The sequence below is a fragment of the Bubalus kerabau genome, chromosome 11 (assembly GCF_029407905.1).
Source record: "Bubalus kerabau isolate K-KA32 ecotype Philippines breed swamp buffalo chromosome 11, PCC_UOA_SB_1v2, whole genome shotgun sequence".
Classification (NCBI taxonomy): domain Eukaryota; kingdom Metazoa; phylum Chordata; class Mammalia; order Artiodactyla; family Bovidae; genus Bubalus; species Bubalus kerabau.
Window position 1 is genome coordinate 74,436,447 of NC_073634.1, and position 20,349 is coordinate 74,456,795.

The 20,349-nt window shown below is 40.3% G+C and overlaps 1 protein-coding gene and 1 non-coding gene across 13 annotated transcripts in view; one reads left to right on the top strand and one right to left on the bottom strand.

Moving 5' to 3' along the window:
• Positions 1-20,349, bottom strand: part of BABAM2 (BRISC and BRCA1 A complex member 2) — a 470,493-nt gene that overhangs the window by 171,537 nt on the left and 278,607 nt on the right. The gene's annotated exons all lie outside the window — the stretch shown is intronic.
• Positions 6,436-6,540, top strand: LOC129623936 (small nucleolar RNA U13). The gene has a single exon (XR_008700685.1). It is a non-coding gene; the product is annotated as a small nucleolar RNA U13 (small nucleolar RNA).

Genomic DNA, 20,349 nt, shown 5'->3' on the forward strand with positions numbered 1-20,349 from the left:
GGCACCTTCTTCATCTTGCCCTTAACATCTCCTAAAGGCAGCATCGAACAGGAAAAGTTCAACATTTCAAATTTCTAAATTTTATGCTTCAACAACTAACTGCCAATCCCCTAACCACTTGAGTATGAATTCAAAAGGCTTTATTTGAAACCAATGGTATTCATTTTTTGATAGTATTTGATCTGAAGAGATGGTTACCATTGCTCAGATTTAAACTTATGCTAATTAAGGTACAGGAAACAGTATAACCTACTGAATTATGTTTGAAATTGAAAGCAAGCAAAAGGGATGTCCAAATGTTTGGTCCAAGATCCACCAGAGTCTATCTCTGGCTTTAGATTAAACAATTAACCATCTCATCCCTCAGTTTACCCAAAATGTAGAAAGGAAACAGTCCTTCACTCAACAGATGAGTGGTTAAATGAGTTGCAGCTGTGCCACCCTGGCATTGAGCAATTGCTGTGCAGGACTCTTTGACCACAAAAGAACTGGAAGGGGACAAGTGCCAGAAGGGACACACCCACTTTGTGTTCCCTTTTACATTATGAATGCAGGGCTCAGCATTGCTCAAGGGGCTTCAGGATAATATCCGGGACAGGTCTGCCACAGAGCTCTGGCTAATCCTTGCTTGAAAAGTAGAAGGAGAATCTGGGTTCTAAACAGTTTCAGAATAAAAGGAAGAAGGAGCTTTGAGACACTGGGAGGCTGGATCAAATCAGACACTCTTTGAAAATGGGGAAAATTAAAATTGGCATATTCTTATCTAACCTATATATAATTTCCACTTTCCACCTACTCTCAACCCAATTCTTGTCCTCATCCCCATGACAAACTCTGGGGTCATGTGCACTGTTGAAACCTGCTCAAGCAGGCGGGTCTTCGGCTTCCTCCATCACCAGCCCCAAGCCCTAGAGTCACCCCAAGAACCCTAGGGATCACAGAATAGTCCTGGGGTTCAGGCAACTAAAGACAAGAAAGTGCCAACTAGTGTCCCTTCCCCCAGAAGGGCAATGGTTGGACATGTGCCCTCTGCCCCACAGTGCCATTTTTCAGATGCTTTATAAACCACTTGAAAAGAAAACTGCTTACCCATAATTCCTTGAAGATGTCTGGCTGGTTTAACTAATTCCTCAGTTATGAGCCTTTCCTCTAAAGGGAATCTGCTGGAAAGCTGGCTCTTCACAATTGCAAACTGCTATCACCACAGTTATGAGCCATCATTAATAAATTCATGAGAAACCACACTAATAGTTTTAACTTTGTAGTAGTCTCCAGAAATTTGACTAAATAGCCTTAAATTAAAGGGGAAAAAAGCATGGATAGCAGAAATCTTTCATGTACCAGATTCTGACAACTCTTAGACCACAAGTTTCTGTACTTTCCAAACTCTCCTATTCACCACTGTCACTAACAGCCACCAGATCACACCCTTTGCTCACTTGCCCACACTCACTATTCATTATGAAGTCCTTTGAAGTTCCACCTACCACTGTTTTTATTTTTCTTTTATTAAACAATTGTGTCCCTTCCCAGTTCACTTAATTCAGTCTTCTGGATAAATGTGTATGTGATATTTGCATGTGCTAAATGTAGTGCTTGTGCCAAAAAAGAAAAAGAAAAAAAAAGCCACCAAATATTTAGAAAGTACCTTCTGGGAGCTCAATTTTCTATCAGGAATAATAGAAAGGAATACAAAAAGCATATGTGTGTGACTGTGTGGGTGGTGCTTAATGCAAGGGCACGTGTGTGGGCTCCTTTAAACTGTTGTTTCCGCAGCCCAGTGCCCTAGCCAAGTGAATGGGGAAACGCTGGCCACATAATATATGAAGACAGACACTAACCCAGCAGGCTAGGGGGCTGAGGGACCTGGATGGACATTGGCTCCAGCTGAACACATGGTAAGCTCTGTGCATAGAGCCCAGAACAAAAGAATAATTTGGTGGGTTTTTTTTTTTTTGGAGGATGTAGAATCCTTCTGGATCATTAACTTTTAGTTGGGTACATGTATTACCTAACTAAATTCTGGCACATGATTAAGCTACGGCCAGGATGACACATGATTAAACATCCATAGTGGTTCCCTGACAGTGTCTGAAAATGCCAGGCACATTCTCCCACCTGGGCCTAGTTCACACATCCCTTCTGGCTGCCCTTCCCCTCCTGGAAAATTGTTATTCTTCCTGCAATGTCCACGTCAGGAGCCACACCTTCCGTGAGTCCTTGGGCCTCCAGAAGACCAAGTTCTGCAGTTCTGCGTGCCCACCTCCAGTACAGGACTGACCACACTGTTCCAGCTGGTTACTGCTGTGCTTGTCTCTAGCAGGAGACTGTCATTCTTGAGGCAGTGACATCTTTATCCTTATTTCACAACTCCCTACCCCGACCCAAACAATGCTAGTCAAGTGCCTGGCGTGGGCTGCTGCTGTTTAGTCGCTAAGTCATGTCCAACTCTTTGCAACCCCATGGACTGTAGTCCACGAGGCTCCTCTATGAGATTTCCTAGGCAAGAATATTGGAGTGGGTCACCGATTCCTCCTCCAGGGAATCTTCCTGACCCAGCAATCGAACCTGCTTGGCAGGTGGATTCTGTACCACTGAGCCACCTGGCATGTGACAGGCACTCAAAAACTGGTTACTATACTTTTCATTTCTTCAAATAAACAAACAAATCCTGAAATACTTTGACATAAATCAATTCACTCAGAACATAGGAACTTCAGATCAAACAGAAGCTTCTTCTCTCACCCACTCAACTGAAAAGACAATTTTGTTGATGGTACTTAAGACTCCAAAATATGCTTTCCATACCAATAAAATTTCCAGGCATGAACTAAAAGCAGAATTGAGGCTGCCAGATAGCTTAAACCACAGGTGATAACTTGAAACAGAGAAAGAAAGGACAAAGGCATTAATGAGAATAAACAAAGATTTCCTACTCTGCCAACTTCAACCTCTTTTCTATTGAAAAAACCTCCCACAATCCCTAGCTAAAGAGTCAAAGTGTCAATCATGCAATAATAAATAATAATAATGCAGGCGAAAGCTGCCTTAGGCACGCAGGATCAAGAGTAGGGTGGAAGTCTCAAGCTGAGTTCACCGCCTCTTTTGTAATGTTGAAAGAGTAAGAATTGGCTTCTCAATAATGAAGGAGACAGACCAGAAGGGTCTGAAAAAAGGAAAATACAAATGTAAGAGTGAATATTCTAGTCCTAAGGGATAAACCCTCTTAGTGGGGTAAAACAGTAGTAGCACAGAGATACAGAATAGAGACAGGGAGTCCTTGACCAAAAGTACCTTTGCTACCAAGAGTTGTAGGATCACATAGTGAGGCATGAAGTGAGAGCCACCTTATTAAGAGAACTGTGTGTATATCAGCATTTTGAAACTTTCCTGATGAAACTATATAATATAAACAGTCATTTTTGTTTTTCCTCTAGATCTGTGTCTTTTCTCCCTTCTTCATTTTGAGTTTGTTTGTATAGGTTACTGTCCTGCAGACTTAAACCTGATGCAAGTATTGTGCTGTTTTTGTTTTGAGTTTCTGGATCATCAGGGGACACTGAACATGGTTTGATATTTGTTTGTTGTCTTATTCCTCTTTTGGAAACTGAAAGACATTATTCTTTATCTTATTACAATGGGATCTTAAGTGTTCTTCTGATCATTTATACAGAAATGATGTTAATTATTGTTATATTTGTGACAGATAACTTTCCAGTTTGTTTTTAAATTGCTTTCATGATATTCCTGACATAGAAGAAAAGTTCAGCTTGAATGGCTGGGTGAATGTATCTGAGATTAGAACCCAGGCTTGTCTGATCTCCCCACTCATGTCCTTAAATAATCTGCTGAACAGAATTAATTTTACACTATTAAACTCTATTGATGATGTGGAGCCAACACTGGAGAAGTCAGTTGATATAATGTAATTTAGGTTTTGTTTTTTTTTTTCCTGCTTTCTTAAAGTTGTATTTGCTGCTGCTGCCAAAAGTATACGTAGATCAGCCTACCTACCTTCACGTATGTTACTTCATATATGCTGAGGGTGTAAAAATAGGCTGACCAAGTTTGCCAGGTCAGTATATTAATAAAACAAAATCAGAGTTTGTCCTTAAAACAGGCTCTTCAACAACACTGTAAAGCAACTATACCCCAATAAAAATTAATTAAAAAATAAAAATAAAATAGGCTCTTCAATACTCAGACTCACTCCCTTTCCCTGAGTCCAGGGAGCATGGCTCTTTTCCTGGGGGTTACCAGGAGTCTCACCTTTGGATAAGTGGGGTTTTTCCAAGAGACTGTAGTATGACTTTCCCATAGCAGTCACTTGATAAATGCTCATTTAAGATGATGAAATACTTTTCTTTAGAGTTCTAAACTGCCCAGGAGAAACTTCTCCAGTCAAGATAAGAGAAATGGAAATTTTCCATATACAGGGAAGTAACTGGGATGTTATTTCTAGAAAAAAAAAGTCTTACAATTTTCTTTAAGTCAAAGAGCTTACTATTTTCATCCTTATAGAAATCTAAAAATTATACATCAATACATTTGTTTTCTAAACAGAAACACATAATTCACTTTAAAGAAAAGTTGGCTATGAAAAAGATTTCTATCAATTGAATTGAATGGAGTGAATCACATTTTCCCATTAAGTTCCACTTTAAAATTTATAATATTGAATCAAATTTGACCTACTACTCAAAGATGTCCCTAGACTACCTAAACTCATTTAAAGAAAATACTTATTTCTCTCTAATCAAAGTAATAAAAAATGCATTTCAAACAAGTCACAAAATCAAAATTCCAAATAGGTCTCAAAATTTCATAAAGCTGCGGCATTGGGAGCAAACTACAGGAAGAAAAGATAAGCCACATATAGGGCCTGGTCTGCAAAGCTAACCCTATAACCTCTTCCCTTTTAGGATAAATATGACTTTCTAAACATCTTCTAAAATCAATTATTTTGTAAGATGACTCCTGATAGCTTATTTATAATTCTGGGAAAGGCTCCATAACTACTAATATATAATACAATATTCTTTAAATAGTCTATGGAGAACTGTCATTCACAAATATTTTAAAATTTACTCACTCTGTGACTGATACTCACCAGGTTTTGTATTTGGTTTTGTACACAGCAATGGGAACAGAAATATAAATACCATGTAGTCTCTAGGATCTTCCAACTAGTGACAGAGATAAACTGAAGAAATTTTAATTCAATGAAGTTAAAAACCCTGATTGAGCATAAAGGCCATGCAGGAGTATGAAAGAGAGCACTTAGCTCTGTTATACAGAATAGTGCCAAGAAAGGCTCTGGAGAGGAGATGACATTTAATCTGAATCTTGACGGAAGACTAAAAACTGACTAGGATAGCAAGATTACAGGCAGAAAAAAGTAGGAAATAAATTTTCTCATGCTGTCTCTTAAGTGTGGGTACATATACTTAGAAAAACCTATCCATACTTGTGCCCCCAAATAAATTTATAAGCTTCAGAAAAAGAGGAGTCAATAATAACTAACATTATTCTACAAACAAATCACATCAGATTACTCCCATTTTCTTCTCAGGTACCAGGAGGTAAAAACAGGAAAGTGATGTAGAAAATTCTGGTAAACATAACACAGGGGTATCTCATGATATGAATTATCCAGATAGATAACAATTAGTTCACACTTCTTTCACCCCATTGCTTTCCAAATGGAAGCGTGATGGAACAGCAACTGAGCTGCCTATGGCTGACAGCCCCCTCTGGTGGTCAAGATGGGGAATTATGTGGTTAGTATTTCTGTCCCTGTCTTCCTTTCCCAGGGGGAAGAATAAATACTATGCTCCCTCACTGTTCCTACTTTTCTTCCTGTAGTTCAGTGTCTCCAGCACCTGGATTTTAGTACACTAATATTTATTCTTCAGATTCCCAATAAATATTTACAGAGTTGAACTGCTTCAAATAAGAAGTTCCTAATTTAACACTTTTGTAAGACCTTTTCCATTTTTCCCAAGTACTTATACTGTGTACCTTTAGCTCAGTCATCTGGGTATGAAGATGAAGAACTCTGTTGCATAAGTCACCAGCATTCTCAGCCTGCACTGAGATTTTTACACTGCACTCTAGCTATAAGGAGATGATCCCTTTCTATCAATCATTTGATGAATAAATTTCCTATCTTCTCTTAATCTGTTATCTTAGGAATTGTTCTTCATTTTATTTGTAAGGCAAAAGTCACCAGAAATCACCCATAAGAGGAATGCTAGTTATGCATACACTTGTTGCTGAGCTAAAGAATGCTGAAGATTGAGATAATTAAGAATGATTTATTTCTACAGTTGCTAAAGTGCTTAAGAAAAAAAACCTCAAATATTCCAGAAGTCTCTCAGTACTTTTTCTTTAATTAAGTCTGCCTTTTCTAAATGATAAACATATTCAGGATGGATCCTTTTGTAGTTCGTGAGCGTGATGATTGGGTGTTCACGCTGTTGCGTGACATGTGCCTCTCCGCAAACCTTGTTACAACACTGGCACATTACCCGTCTGACGTGAAGAGAAAAAAAAAAAAAAACTTAATTTTATGTTTCTTGGATATTTAACTATTTAAAATGCAACAGTATTATTAGTTCACAAAAGCAGAAGAAAGAGAAGGGAGATGACGGGAAGAACACAGGAAAAGCAAATAGGAGAAAATGTAAAAGGTAGTAATAGCAAGGAAACACTGTAGGCTCCAAAGGTGAACTTAAAAAGAACATTAAAGAAAGAAAAATGGCAAAAAAAAAAAAAAAAAAAAAGGTGATAACTATACAGGGACTCTGAAGGACCTGGACTGACTCCCAACCCTATACTGTATTCACTTAATGTATATTTCAGCTCATTTGAGAACAGAGATATAATAAAACACACAAATGTAAGGACTCTGGAAACAGAAGGAAAGTTGTTGGAGGTGGGGCATGAGGGAGAAGCTGGTAAAAGGATACAAACTTGTAGCTGTAAGATGAATGAAGTCTGAGGGTCTAATGTAAAGTGTGGTGACTACAGTTGAGAATGCTGTAGTAGAGCACCACTGAGCTTTGTTAAGACTACAGAAGTTAAATGTTTGTATCTTTCATATCCAAACTTTCTGGGCCATTTTGGGTGAGTCTTTTACTTAACCCTTCAAGTCTCAAGTATCTTGTCGTATAAAACAAAGGGGCCTGATCATATGATCTTTAAGGTCCTTTCTAGAAGGTTTTATTTATTTTATTTTTAATATTCTGACTTGTATAAATGATTGAAAATAAAGAAGACTCAGTAAAGGAAAGGCAGATGAGGAGCCCAAAGGAACATGGGATTTATAAGATGCACAGAAATTCTAATAAAATGATGGTGTTTTCCAGGTAACACCTCTAGTTATTAAAGGCATTAATTAAAGTAACCAAAAAACGTTTTCACTTAGGATATAATCTGGAACACCAAAATATCCTACCACTACTGCTCCTCCAATTCCCCCCAAATCACAAACGTTTTCTTGGAAAGAGTCCCATTTCTCTAAGTTGAATGTGTCATTATCCCAAAGAAGTGTCAAAGTGTCAAAGCTTAACTTTCTTGTTCAGTTTTAGGTTCTGAATCTATAAAATGAGAAACTTAACACTGTCTCTTGCCCGGGTGTTGCATACCATATTTAATACGGCACTTGAAGACCTTCAGCTTAGAAACACTTGAGAAATACAAAGTATCATTATGGTAATTACTATTATTACAAGGCTCCAGAGCTTAGACTAGCTATATTCTAATGTCTAATGTGCTATGTGGCCCTCTGTGACCCAGGAGGGTGATTTCCAAGCATCACGTGTAGGTGTGCTGCCCTTGTACGTATCAAAGCATCGCACAAACAAGAGGCCTTATGGTGACTTGGGTTCAGATAACACTGTTGGAGCCTGATTTTCTCTGTAATGCTCCTGAATACCAGGGAAAGTATGACCCTACTCTTTCTGAGGAGTATGCTTCACAAAAGTCAAATCAAAGAGAATCCGCAGAAAGTCCAAACCTCACTCAAGCATGTCCTAAAGACAATTAGGTAATAAATCCCAAATATAATATATAAATAAATGCTCAAGACAGAACTTTCCAAATTTTATGTGCACAGCACAACCTATGAAGCTTTTAAAAGCCTAGATTTCAGAGCCCTCAAAAGTCTAACTTGGTAGTTCTGGGACAAGTTCAGGAAATCTATACTACACATGAACAGTCTTCTGGTCATACTTTTGAAAAGCACTTCTTTGGGGTTCCAGAAAGCCATCTAAAACAGCAAAATTCTGATTCAACACATTCAACAAAGACTTGGAGGTCTCAGAGACAGCAAAACTAAGTGAAATGAATGAACTACTTTTTTTTTTTAAACACAGCTTTAATTAAACAGCAATGTAAATGGCTAAGATTTGGACTAGAATCTCTAAAATCTTGACCAAAAAGAAGCTGAACTGAAAAGCTGTTCCAAAAACGCAACCTCAAGAAATACTCACGTATATGAACAGAATAAAGCAGAACAAAAGCCTTTAGATAGAAAAAGTGATTGCTACAGGCTTTGCATTTTCAAATACACCAACTAGCAGCTCAGAAAACAGGTGTGACAAACAATGGGCCAATTTAATGCCCATTAAAGAAAAAGTATGAGGAAAAAAAAAGCCATTTGTGAATAAGCCTCTGAAAAGAGGAGCATCCAAGAAACAGGATCCAAAATCCTAATGTGTCTTTGCATTCTTAAATGCTAAAGTCACTGGGGAGAAAAAAACAACTCTATGTGAAATGTTATGAGGTGTTAATGTATCAAAGTGTTACCCACTAAGAATAACACACAGAACTGCTCAAGTGATTACTGGAAGCTTTTATTACAAAGAGGAGAAGGGGTAGAAAAGATGCAGCTGAATGAAGAACAGAACTATAAACGAACAGAACGAAAGAACAGAAGAGCTATCTACACTATTCCCTCCTCTGCCCCCCAGTTAAATTACAGACTGAACTCCTGCAAGGAATAGCATGTAACTCAGCTGGGAAGATTCCCTGGAGAAGGGAATGGCAATCCACTCCAGGATTCTTGCATGGAGAAGTGCATGGACAGAGAAGCCTGGCAGGCTATGGTCCATGGGGTCGCAAAGAGCCAGACACAACAGAGCAACGAACACCACGTGAAATTCTCCTTGTGGTCACCAGCCAAATCAACTGATGTTTTTTTAGGGCTCAAGGCCTAGTAGTTAGTGACTGTCCTTTAAAACTCAGCTCAAATCACACTTCTTCTGTGAAGTCTTCCCTTCCTTACTCCACCAAGGGAAATTTTACTAGTTTTGGTATTCTGGTATCACACTATTTTTACAAATCAAAATACTGATATTTCTGTTGGTATTCCAGCATGAATCCACAAGGGCCAGACAGCATCATTCATCCTGGGTTTTTTTCAATTGTTGGTTCTCTGCAATTCCTTCTGTCCAGTCCTGCCTCCCCAACCTCCAACCACAGACACCTTTATGGTAGAGCAGGGAAGCCTCCCAGGTCCTCCTTGCTACTCCGCTCCTGCAACGTCCCCTCTCCTCGCCAAGAGCAAAAAAAGGCCCACGCTAGATTCAAGGAAGAGGGAAGGTCCCCTGAAAGCTCTGGAAATTCTCCTGTCTTTCTCCAAGAAAGGATTTGAACTGAATTTTCTATTTAGGGAAAGAAAGCCAGAGGCAGTTTAAACCACAAATGTTAAATTTTTTGTAGTTTATTAAGAGATCAAATTGGACCAAAGTATTTTTAACTATCTTGCTCTAAATTATAGTTTTTTTTCATACTTATTATATAAGTAATTAGCTATTAGCTTTAGCTATTTAAGAATTACTGTAGGAACACTTGACTGTCCAGTGAACAAGTATGTCATTATCCTCCTTTCTTAGTGATTACACACCTCCAGAGCAGCCGATCTGCCTGGAGCACGTGGGCATAAACACAAGTCATCTGGAGTCAGCAAGAAGAGCTGTAAATAGTGTCCAAGAGAAATTTCAAAGCCTGGGATATGTTTTCTTTAAAACCTACAGAGCAAAATCTCAAATCACAGGTATCTTTGGAGACCTTAAACACTATCCCCAGTCACTCACTAATCAATAACTGTCTCACCCACAAGTCTGACTGCAGCACGGCTCCAGTGGTGCCCTATTTTCTGCAAAAGAGTCAGACCCCTGGGAGCGACTGACACTAGGCTCCCAACGAAAAACTGTCATTGGCAAGGACATTGAGTAGCAAGAGGTTTTTCATCATTCTCTCAGTCTTGTTTTCTAAAGATTCTTTTCCTACGAATATGCTAAAGACATGTTTATGATAATAAAACGGCAGTTGCTGGGGGGCCCATTGAGTTCAGTTCCCACGTTCACAGCTAAGGGAACTGGAACCCAGCCAGGTGAGGTGACTTACTGACCTAGGTCATACAACCACAACACGGTACTCCTGCCTTCCAGGCTGGCCCTCTTTTCCCCAGGTCTCACTGCCTTTCTAGGAGAGAAGCACCACTCTTTCCAAGCAGCTTTCTAACTGCTTGGCGTGGGTGATGTTTCTGAATGGGCCCTCCTTGAACAGCTCCTAAAACACTGACTCGTTGCTCCTGATTACTTTGGAAGTGTTACTTGCTCAGTCATGTCCAACTCTTTGTGACCCCATGGACTGTAGCCCACCAGGCTCCTCTGTCCACGGAATTCTCCAGGCAAGAATACTGGAGTGGGTAGCTGTCTCGTTGTATCCTGCCAACTATGCCAATTGCATCGCTGATCACTTAACCCAGGGTAGGCAAGGAGCAAGTGGGGAAGCTGGAAGAAGATGTGAGGGGCCGTAGGAACTGCAAACATGTTTTATTCTCTCTCGACTGCCACAGCAGCAAGGCAGACAAGCAGCAGACACGCTGTATTCTCTTGTGGTTGACCCAGCGGATACAGCCACAAGGGCTTTTCCGGTGGTGCTTATATAGGTCTACAAATTATCTCAGCAGTTGCATAACCATACAAAGTCATTATTTACAAAACAGGGGGCGAGATGTGGTGCCAGAGAGCCATTTTGGCTAATTTGCTCTTCCCCTACAGTAGCCATTCCCTTCTCCAAGGGATCTTCCCAACCCAGGGACTGAACCTGGGTCTCCTACACTCCAGGTGGACTCTTTACCATCTGGTTCAACTAAGTGACAAGCTCAAACTTGTATCGGAGCATTTATCAATACATTCATGATCTTCAGAGGAAAAGGAAAGGAGTGAGTTCGCTCTTTGCTGGGAGTTATCAGGAAAAAGAAATAGCTGTCCTCCAGCTTACCTCCATCCCCTCTGTGTTACCCAGTGTCCCAGGCACCTTTCTGTTTGTTACTATAAGCCCTGCAAACTGAGCCCTTTGCCCAAGAGGAAGGTACACAGGAGAGTAGACTGAACATGAGTTTCAGACCAGAGAAGGCTAGATTTCAATATTTCATCTACTTTTTCCCTGCAGTATAAGTTACTTGGCTTATCTGACCTACAGTTTTTTCAAAATACTGGGTTGGCCAAAAAGTTCATTTCAGTTTTTCTATACCATCTTACAGAAACATCACAGAACTTTTGCGAAGATGAAATGAAATCATATATTTAAAGTTCCTAGTTCGATGTCTGTTTCACATGAGCTTCTCAAAGAAATGAGTTCCCTTTTCCCCTCTTCTGCTCTTATTAAGATTTTAGACAAGTAATTAACTAGTTAACCTCCCCTACATAATGGAAGATAATATATGCTTCTGATGAAAAGACACTATATAAAAACAAAATATGATTATTAACCATCAAGATGAATACCTGAAGGCATTAATTCACTTTATAAAATATGCAAAGGTACTAATTCACTAATAAATAAGTCATGGCAGGAGTCATGGCAGTCTGAGACTGCCAATTTGCTGAAGAGGTACAGCAGGGCCAAAGCACCAAGAACTCTGTCTAGAGCAGCTGGAGAAGGAAGTTTAGCTCTCTACCAGGGATGGTTAGCACTGAAGTAAAAACCCAAAGCAGGAAAATAGCAAGGGATAGGCTACCCACTCCAGTATTCATGGGCTTCCCCGGTGGCTCAGACGGTAAAGAATCCACCTGCAATGTGAGAGACCTGGGTTCAGTCTCTGGGTTGGGAAGATCCCCTGGAGGAGGGCATGACAACCCACTCCAGTACTCTTGCCTGGAGAATTCTATGGACAGAGGAGCCTGGCAGTCTGCAGTCCATGGGGTCTGCTGAGCAACTAAGCATCTAAGCAGGGCTGCAGGAAGCAGCAACCGCACAGGCACGCAGACTGCCACGGTGGGAAGAGCATGAGAAACCTGGGCCTCGGAACCCGAGATCCAGCTCCAGACCTGTCGGGAAAGGGGGAGAGTTGGGCAAGGCCTTTAAGGTATCTGAGCTGTGACTTTAACTCTGGAAAATGGAGATGGCCATGCGTGTCCTATCTAGCCTGCAAAGGTAAATGTGGAGAATATACTTCTAAGGTCGGAAGTGCAATATGTATGTAAAGTGAAAATATTTTGAGTAAGACAGCATACAAAGATGAGAAATAACAGACTATAAAATGAGGAAGGCCCAAAGGGTGATGACAAGACAGGAGGATGGCAGCCATCACCCTGACTAGAGGACACCAAGTGAAGAGGCCCAGGAGTAACACGGAAGGGCTCAGCACTGCTTGGCAAGGCGACTCTAACCCACCATGCTAGGGCAGGCAATAAACAGGCACTATAAACATTTAAGCCAAATTCAGCTTAATTTCAAAACAGGCAATAAAAACAGGAGAGCACTAATACTCTTACTACCCCTGTCTTTAGAAGACTACAATGGGTCTAGAGGTCACTCGGTTCCTATCTTTACTGGAATAAGTGGCAAATAACAGAGAAACGTGGTTAATACTCAAGAACCTAGATCGTGGGTTAATAAGCATTTGTGGACAGACTCCTGTTTGGTTTGAGCTGGCTGGCTTTCTTTGGGTGACAGAGGGCCCACATGGAGGCTCAGAAATAGTAATTTCTTGCAAGGACATTTGATAATTCAAGGAAGAAAAAAAAGTACCCCATTCGCTCTGTGTTCATTCTGGCTCCAGTTGCCCTGGCTTTGGGATGCATAGGGGGTTTCACAAGCAATAAAGGAAAGGCGATCACCACTGTTTCAGACAACAATCCAGGGCCAAGCGACAGCTCAGCTGTGGTTTGCCTTGCATTTATACTTTATATAGAGAAGATATGCCTGAGCTTTGTTTGCAGACCTCTTGGTATATACTTTTTAAAAAATTAATTTATTTATTTTAATTGGAGGCTAATTACTTTACAATATTGTAGTGGTTTTTACTGTACATTGACATGAATCAGCCATGGGTGTACATGTGTTCCCCATCATGAACCCCTCTCCCACCTCCCTCTCCATCCCATCCCTCAGGGTCATCCCAGTGCACCAGCCCTGAGCACCCTGTCTCATGCATTGAACCTGGACTGGTGATCTATATCACATATGATAATATACATGTTTCAATGCTATTCTCTCATCATCCCAACCTCGCCTTCTCTCACAGAGTCCAAAAGTCCATTCTTTACATCTGTGTCTCTTTTGCTGTCTCATATATAGGGTCATTGTTTCTAAGTCAGAAAGAAAAATACTGATACAGTATATTAATGCATATATATGGAATTTAGAAAGATGGTATATAGACTTGTACTGGCTGAACTGAGTCTGCCCAATCTGCTGTGACTGGGTCACTGCTGGCCCCCTGCCACCGCCCAGCAAGGCAAGCTGTACAAGTGACAGCCACTGAAGAGGAATAAAAGGATTGGGCCCTATCCCTCTAAATGTGCTGCTCTACACGGCAGGCACTATGGCTTGAGAACATCTAGTTTCCTTGGTAACCTAACTATGTACTGAATGGTTTCCATGGCAAAGCATATCCCAGAGTCCAAATAATCAACATACGCATACAATTTGAAATGTAACTTATTAGTAGGGGGCTGGTCACACTAGAAAAAATTAGTAATCTTAAAAAGTCATGATACCCTTACTGCGGCCCCAAAGCAGACGTCTCCATGCAGCCCAATTTGAAGGGTGCCGTAACACAGAAGGGCAAGGCCAAACCTGAAATGTGCCAGCCTGAGCTATGTGACACTGTTTCTGTGGAAGCTACGTCCCAAGAGATGAGATCCTGGTCTGTAAAGAAGAGGCTTGACATCCACAGAGTAAGAGTAAAGTACTTCTGGGATTCCTAGAAATCTCTGCTAAGAATAGGACTAAGGTTCTCAAATAAACAGTCTAACAAAGTGCTCATTTTATAATCTGGAATTCAAAGGAAAAAGGTTATTAGTTTCCATCTCAATCGGGGTGACAGCACCCTCTTAGGGGGATATGGAAATGCATGGGGACATACACCATGAAATGGTCTCAATATCTGAGAGGTCATTCAAGCAACAGGCAGGGCTGAGGATGCTAAATGCCGTGCCCTGCACCGGACAGGGCCACATGACAAAACAAAGAATAACATCCACATGAGAAAATGTGTCATGTTCTCAAAAGAAGTTCCTAATGAGAAAAATAATCAATTTTTAATGTACTTCTTTTTTAAATTAAATTTTTTTAATGTACGTGTTACCACTTGTCTTTTCTCTTTAAAAAATGAAAGATAAAAAGGAAGGGGGCAAAAAAATCTAAATAATATTTTTAAAGTTCTTAATCTGTTTGACGAGTGTGTTAAGCCAATGATGTAAAAGTTAAAAATGACTTCTTAAAATGAAGAAGGAAGCGACTTTAATTTCTAAGAAAGGACAGACAGGGCTCCAAAAAGCTGGTGGGAGTAAGAGGTTCCATGCCAGGCTTAACAGGGTAAAGCTGCCCTGAGGCCTACTGTAATCTTTGCGTTCAGAATTCGTCAGTCCAAGGTCAGGGTTCGGATAGGCCCTCTCTTCACTCTGCAAGTAACTGAAACTTTCTAGTTGTCGTGTATGCAAGCAACAGTGATTATGCAGAGGAACAGGGATTATGTGCAAAAGCCTCCTTTCAGATCTCCAGAAAGGCCCAAATGACAGGCAGATCCTCAGATCCCACTTCATTCTGTAAGCAGCCCAACTCAGGACCCAGACAATCTGGTTAACACAGAAGAAGACTTCCTTAGTTCCAGGACTCCCTTTGGGAATCCTGAAAACCTCTAAATCCAGACTGAACTGAAAAGCCCATAACTGACCTTTCTTAAAATTCCTAAAAATGCTGGAAATCTGATCCACGTAAGAGTTCTTAAGACTAAGACCCAAGCCAAAATCAGTATGGATTCACTAGAGCGCTGAAGACTTTCCAGACCTTCTCGTTCTGACTGCAAGCCTGCTTCAGCCTGAAGATCTCAGAGGCTGAGCAGTATCCAGATTTAATACTCAATAGGTCTAGCCTGTCAGCAGTCTGAGGTTGCCCACTGATGGTCATGGTTGTCATAGTTACCATGATATTCTCATGTCTATTCCTGTATTTCCCCCACTAGCCTATCCTAAATGAATTCAGGGGACTGATAATACCCCTGGTCCTGGTGGGAAGTATCTGGAGTAGAATTTTCAAAAATCGGGATCTCCAAGTATTTCAAGAGGAGGAGGAAGATGATAACATTGATTGAGATGACAGTCATAATAACACAGCAACTTATTAAGTATCTGGTGTTTACAATATGCCAGGCACTAGTGAACTCCGGGAGTTGGTGATGGACAGGGAGGCCTGGCATGCTGTGATTCATGGGGTTGCAAAGAGTCGGACATGACTGAGCGACTGAACTGAACTGAACTGATCTTAAAACAATTTATATACATTCTCTCATTCAATCTTAGCAAAATTTCTAAGAGGATTATAGATAAAGAAACTGAGTCACAGAGATGTAATTTGCACTAGGTTAACAGAACCAGAAAGTTACAGTCAGGCCATAAACTGCCATCTGTCTTATGGCCAAGCAGTGCTCTGCCTTGGTGTTTCACTAGAGACTTGCTCCTGATGGGAAGGGTAGCTGGGCCGGAGAGAGGTGAAGTGGCTGTTGAGAGCAGAGGGGAGGAGTATGCCTTGGCTCAACTACATTTATCGAGAATTGAGAATTTGGGCAAAAGGGCTGAATCAGACCTTGGACCCAGTTAGTCTTCAAGCTATGTTAGCCTTTGGAACTAAAATGATGGGGGATCCTTCCAAAACAGTCTATAAAAATCAGCCCAGAAAGGTATACAGGCAAAACTGCTCTGATCAACAAAGTGTGTAAGGAAACTGAAGACTGACTAGGAAATATCTGTCTGTACTGAGTATGGAGTGGAAAGTAGGAAAAAGATCAAAGCTACAAATGAAGAAACACACTTTAAATAAGGTACCAAGTAAAAAGCTATGGGCTTTCTTCCTGAGATTATGGGAGGATAGGAGGCAGACAGACAGTGAACTGAAGAGACCCCTTCTGAATTTCAGCTTCATCATCTATAAGATGGGGGCAACAGTAGTAACCAACTTTATAGGGTTGCTGTGAGGACTGAGTGAGTTAATGGGTACAGCATACTAAAAACATGTGACCCAAATACTCATTAAGTATCAGCTACCATTAGTATCCAGTACACATATACACACCCACATACACACACACTCCCTTGTAGAGAATATATACTATGATTCTGATTTTTAGCTTTTTTAAAACATAAAAACGTACAATTCTGCTCATCTTTCTGATATTTGCTCTTTTTTTTTTTTTTTTTTTAACTCAGAAAACTTTCCATGTGAGTAAACAGAAATCTACCTGGTCCTTTACTGCTTCATTCTATGCCGAAGTATTTTTAGTCATTTTCCTACTGACAACCATTTCAGTTGTTTCTACCATCTGGACCTTTAATGTTAAATTCTCTACTGACCAAGAAAAAACAGGGCTCCAAAGTTTATCTGTGTCCTTAAGAAAGTATGTGCAAAAAGTAAATGAAGAGTCACTAATAGAATAGAAATAACAGAAACCAATCACTAAAACGAATGATACCTACAAACAAATATTTTGAAGGGTTTTTTAATTGTAAGAACAGAAGAATCTAAAATTTAAAGATAATACCCTCTACAGTCTTTTTTCCCCAAGGAACCACATACATTGAATGTTTTTCCCAAGGAACCACATATACTCAATACATATTGAGTATAATGAATAAATCCTCAAAAGCTTTCAATGTAATTTTCTTTAGCACACATATTATACTGGTCATGTCAAACTCTGACAAAACTGAAGTTTGCACAAAAGCACAAGATCAGAGGAGGAAACGGAAACATGGAAACATTATTGCCATTTGGTCACAAACTTTTCTCAGAGAAACAGGGCTATAAAAACGTGTTTCAGGATGAAAACTTGGCACAAAATAACCCAATCTTACATCATCCTTTTCAAAGATTGGGGTGGAGTAGGGATGGGAGGGATTAAAAAGCGGGAGGGCAAAGCTCTTTACATGTAAGAGAAAAAAAAATTGTTGGTAAAATAAATTTTCCACTGATATATAAATTCTTCAAATTAATGGCTTGGTTTTAGCTTAAAGTTGGCAAGGTAGCAGATTTCAGTCTTTTTCAGGTACGACCTCTATTTTATTGAAGCTGTCTATAAAAGATAATGTTCACAGACAGGATGTCCATTCCCTGTTACGGTCCTAGTTACAATATTATATTAACTCATCATTTGTTTTGTTTTAAACTAAAGGCTTATCCACTCATTAAAGTCATTAGTGCTGCTAGTGAAAGACAGCATGTCTGACTTTTAACCAGTGCAGAAAAAGTCCAATATAATTATTAGCCCTATATTATAAGACTCAAAATCAGACATACCAGGATCAAATTACATGTTCTTTAATAAAAGGTCACACAGTAAAATCTGACAACATTGGTGTTCAACCTTTCCTCCAACAACAATATAAGGGTTCCACTTTATACATTAATTTTACACATTAAGAGCTTTAGTCATTACCTACTCCTACCAAACACTTGTAATCAAGAACCATGCCATTACCTTTTGGTATTAAGTAATTACCCACTGAAATCATGTTGTGGACATAACAAATCATATACATTTTTATGAAGAAGATGAGGTAGAATGACTTTATTTTTAAAACCCAACTGACTTATCACCCTATGCACATCCACACTCTGCTCTGAAAACTAAGTAAAAGCTATTATATTCATATTAATGTCATAGACCAATTTGGCTTTCCTGGTGGCTCAACAATAAGAATCTGCCTGCCAATGCAAGAGATGCAGGTTCGATTCCCCCACTTCAGTATTCTTGCCTGGGAAATCCTGTGGACAGAGAAGGAGCCTAGAGGGCTACATTCCCTGCGGTCACAAAGAATCAGACACAATTTAGTGACTAAACAACAACCGACCAATTCACAGATCCTTGTGGAGATGGAAACATATTGAGAAAAATGAGAACCAGTGGAACATCCGAGAGCTGGAAGCCCTGGGAAAGAAGTGCTGTGAACCCATGAGCTTCCTGGAAATCAAGGCCCAAACATCAGAAGAAAGCCCCAAAGTGTCGGGGCTCAGCCCCCTGGATCCTTGCTCCTGGAGCTCCTCTCTCCACTGTAAGCTAAACTCAGAAACCTAGGTGCTTGTGTTGGGCAGAGAGGAATGCAAGTGGCAGGGTCTTCATGAATCTGTCCTTCCACTGTGAGCCGAAACAATGAGGCTAAAAACTGCTTCCTAACATAGTGATTATGTTAGCTATTTTGAGAACAAGAAGGAAGTTAAAATGTGCTCTTACTGAAGCAAATATTGATAAGCATGAACATCATCATTCTTAGAAAAATGGTCATTCATTATACACCCCTTGTAGCAAGCCTTTTCAATCTTTTGGTTTCAAGACACTATGCGACCTTAGACTTACAGGTTTACTAATTTACTGAACACTAAGCAAGAATACACAGAAGAACTGTACAAAAAAGATCTTCACGACCAAGATAATCACGATGGTGTGATCACTCACCTAGAACCAGACATCCTGGAATGTGAAGTCAAGTGGGCCTTAGAAAGCATCACTACGAACAAAGCTAGTGGAGGTGATGGAATTCCAGTGGAGCTATTTCAAATCCTGAAAGATGATGCTGTGAAAGTGCTGCACTCAATATGCCAGCAAATTTGGAAAACTCAGCAGTGGCCACAGGACTGGAAAAGGTCAGTTTTCATTCCAATCCCAAAGAAAGGCAATGCCAAAGAATGCTCAAACTACCACACAATTGCACTCATCTCACACGCTAGTAAAGTAATGCTCAAAATTCTCCAAGCCAGGCTTCGGCAATATGTGAGCTGTGAACTTCCTGATGTTCAAGCTGGTTTTAGAAAAGCAGAGGAACCAGAGATCAAATTGCCAACATCCGCTGGATCATGGAAAAAGCAAGAGAGTTCCAGAAAAACATCTACTTCTGCTTTATTGCTATGCCAAAGCCTTTGACCGTGTGGATCACAATAAACTGTAGAAAATTCTGAAAGCGATGGGAATACCAGACCACCTGATCTGCCTCTTGAGAAATTTGTATGCAGGTCAGGAAGCAACAGTTAGAACTGGACATGGAACAACAGACTGGTTCCAAATAGGAAAAGGAGTACTTCAAGGCTGTATATTGTCACCCTGCTTATTTATCTTATATGCAGAGTACATCATGAGAAACGCTGGACTGGAAGAAACACAAGCTGGAATCAAGACTGCCGGGAGAAATATCAATAACCTCAGAGATGCCGATGACACCACCCTTATGGCAGAAAGTGAAGAGGAACTCAAAAGCCTCTTGATGAAAGTGAAAGTGGAGAGTGAAAAAGCTGGCTTAAAGCTCAACATTCAGAAAATGAAGATCATGGCATCCTGTCCCATCACTTCATGAGAAATAGATGGGGAAACAGTGGAAACAGTGTCAGACTTTATTTTTCTGGGCTCCAAAATCACTGCAGATGGTGACTGCAACCATGAAATTAGAAGATGCTTACTCCTTGGAAGGAAAGTTATGACCAACCTAGATAGCATTTTCAAAAGCAGAGACATTACTTTGCCAACAAAGGTCCGTCTAGTCAAGGCTATGGTTTTCCCTGTGGTCATGTATGGATGTAACAGTTAGATTGTGAAGAAGGCTGAGCGCCGAAGAATTGATGCTTTTGAACTGTGGTGTTGGAGAAGACTCTTGAGAGTCCCTTGGACTGCAAGGAGATCCAACCAGTCCATTCTGAAGGAGATCAGCCCTGGGATTTCTTTGGAAGGAATGATGCTAAAGCTGAAATTCCAATACTTTGGCCACCTGATGCGAAGAGTTGACTCATTGGAAAAGACTCTGATGCTGGGAGGGATTGGGGGCAGGAGGAGAAGGGGACGACAGAGGA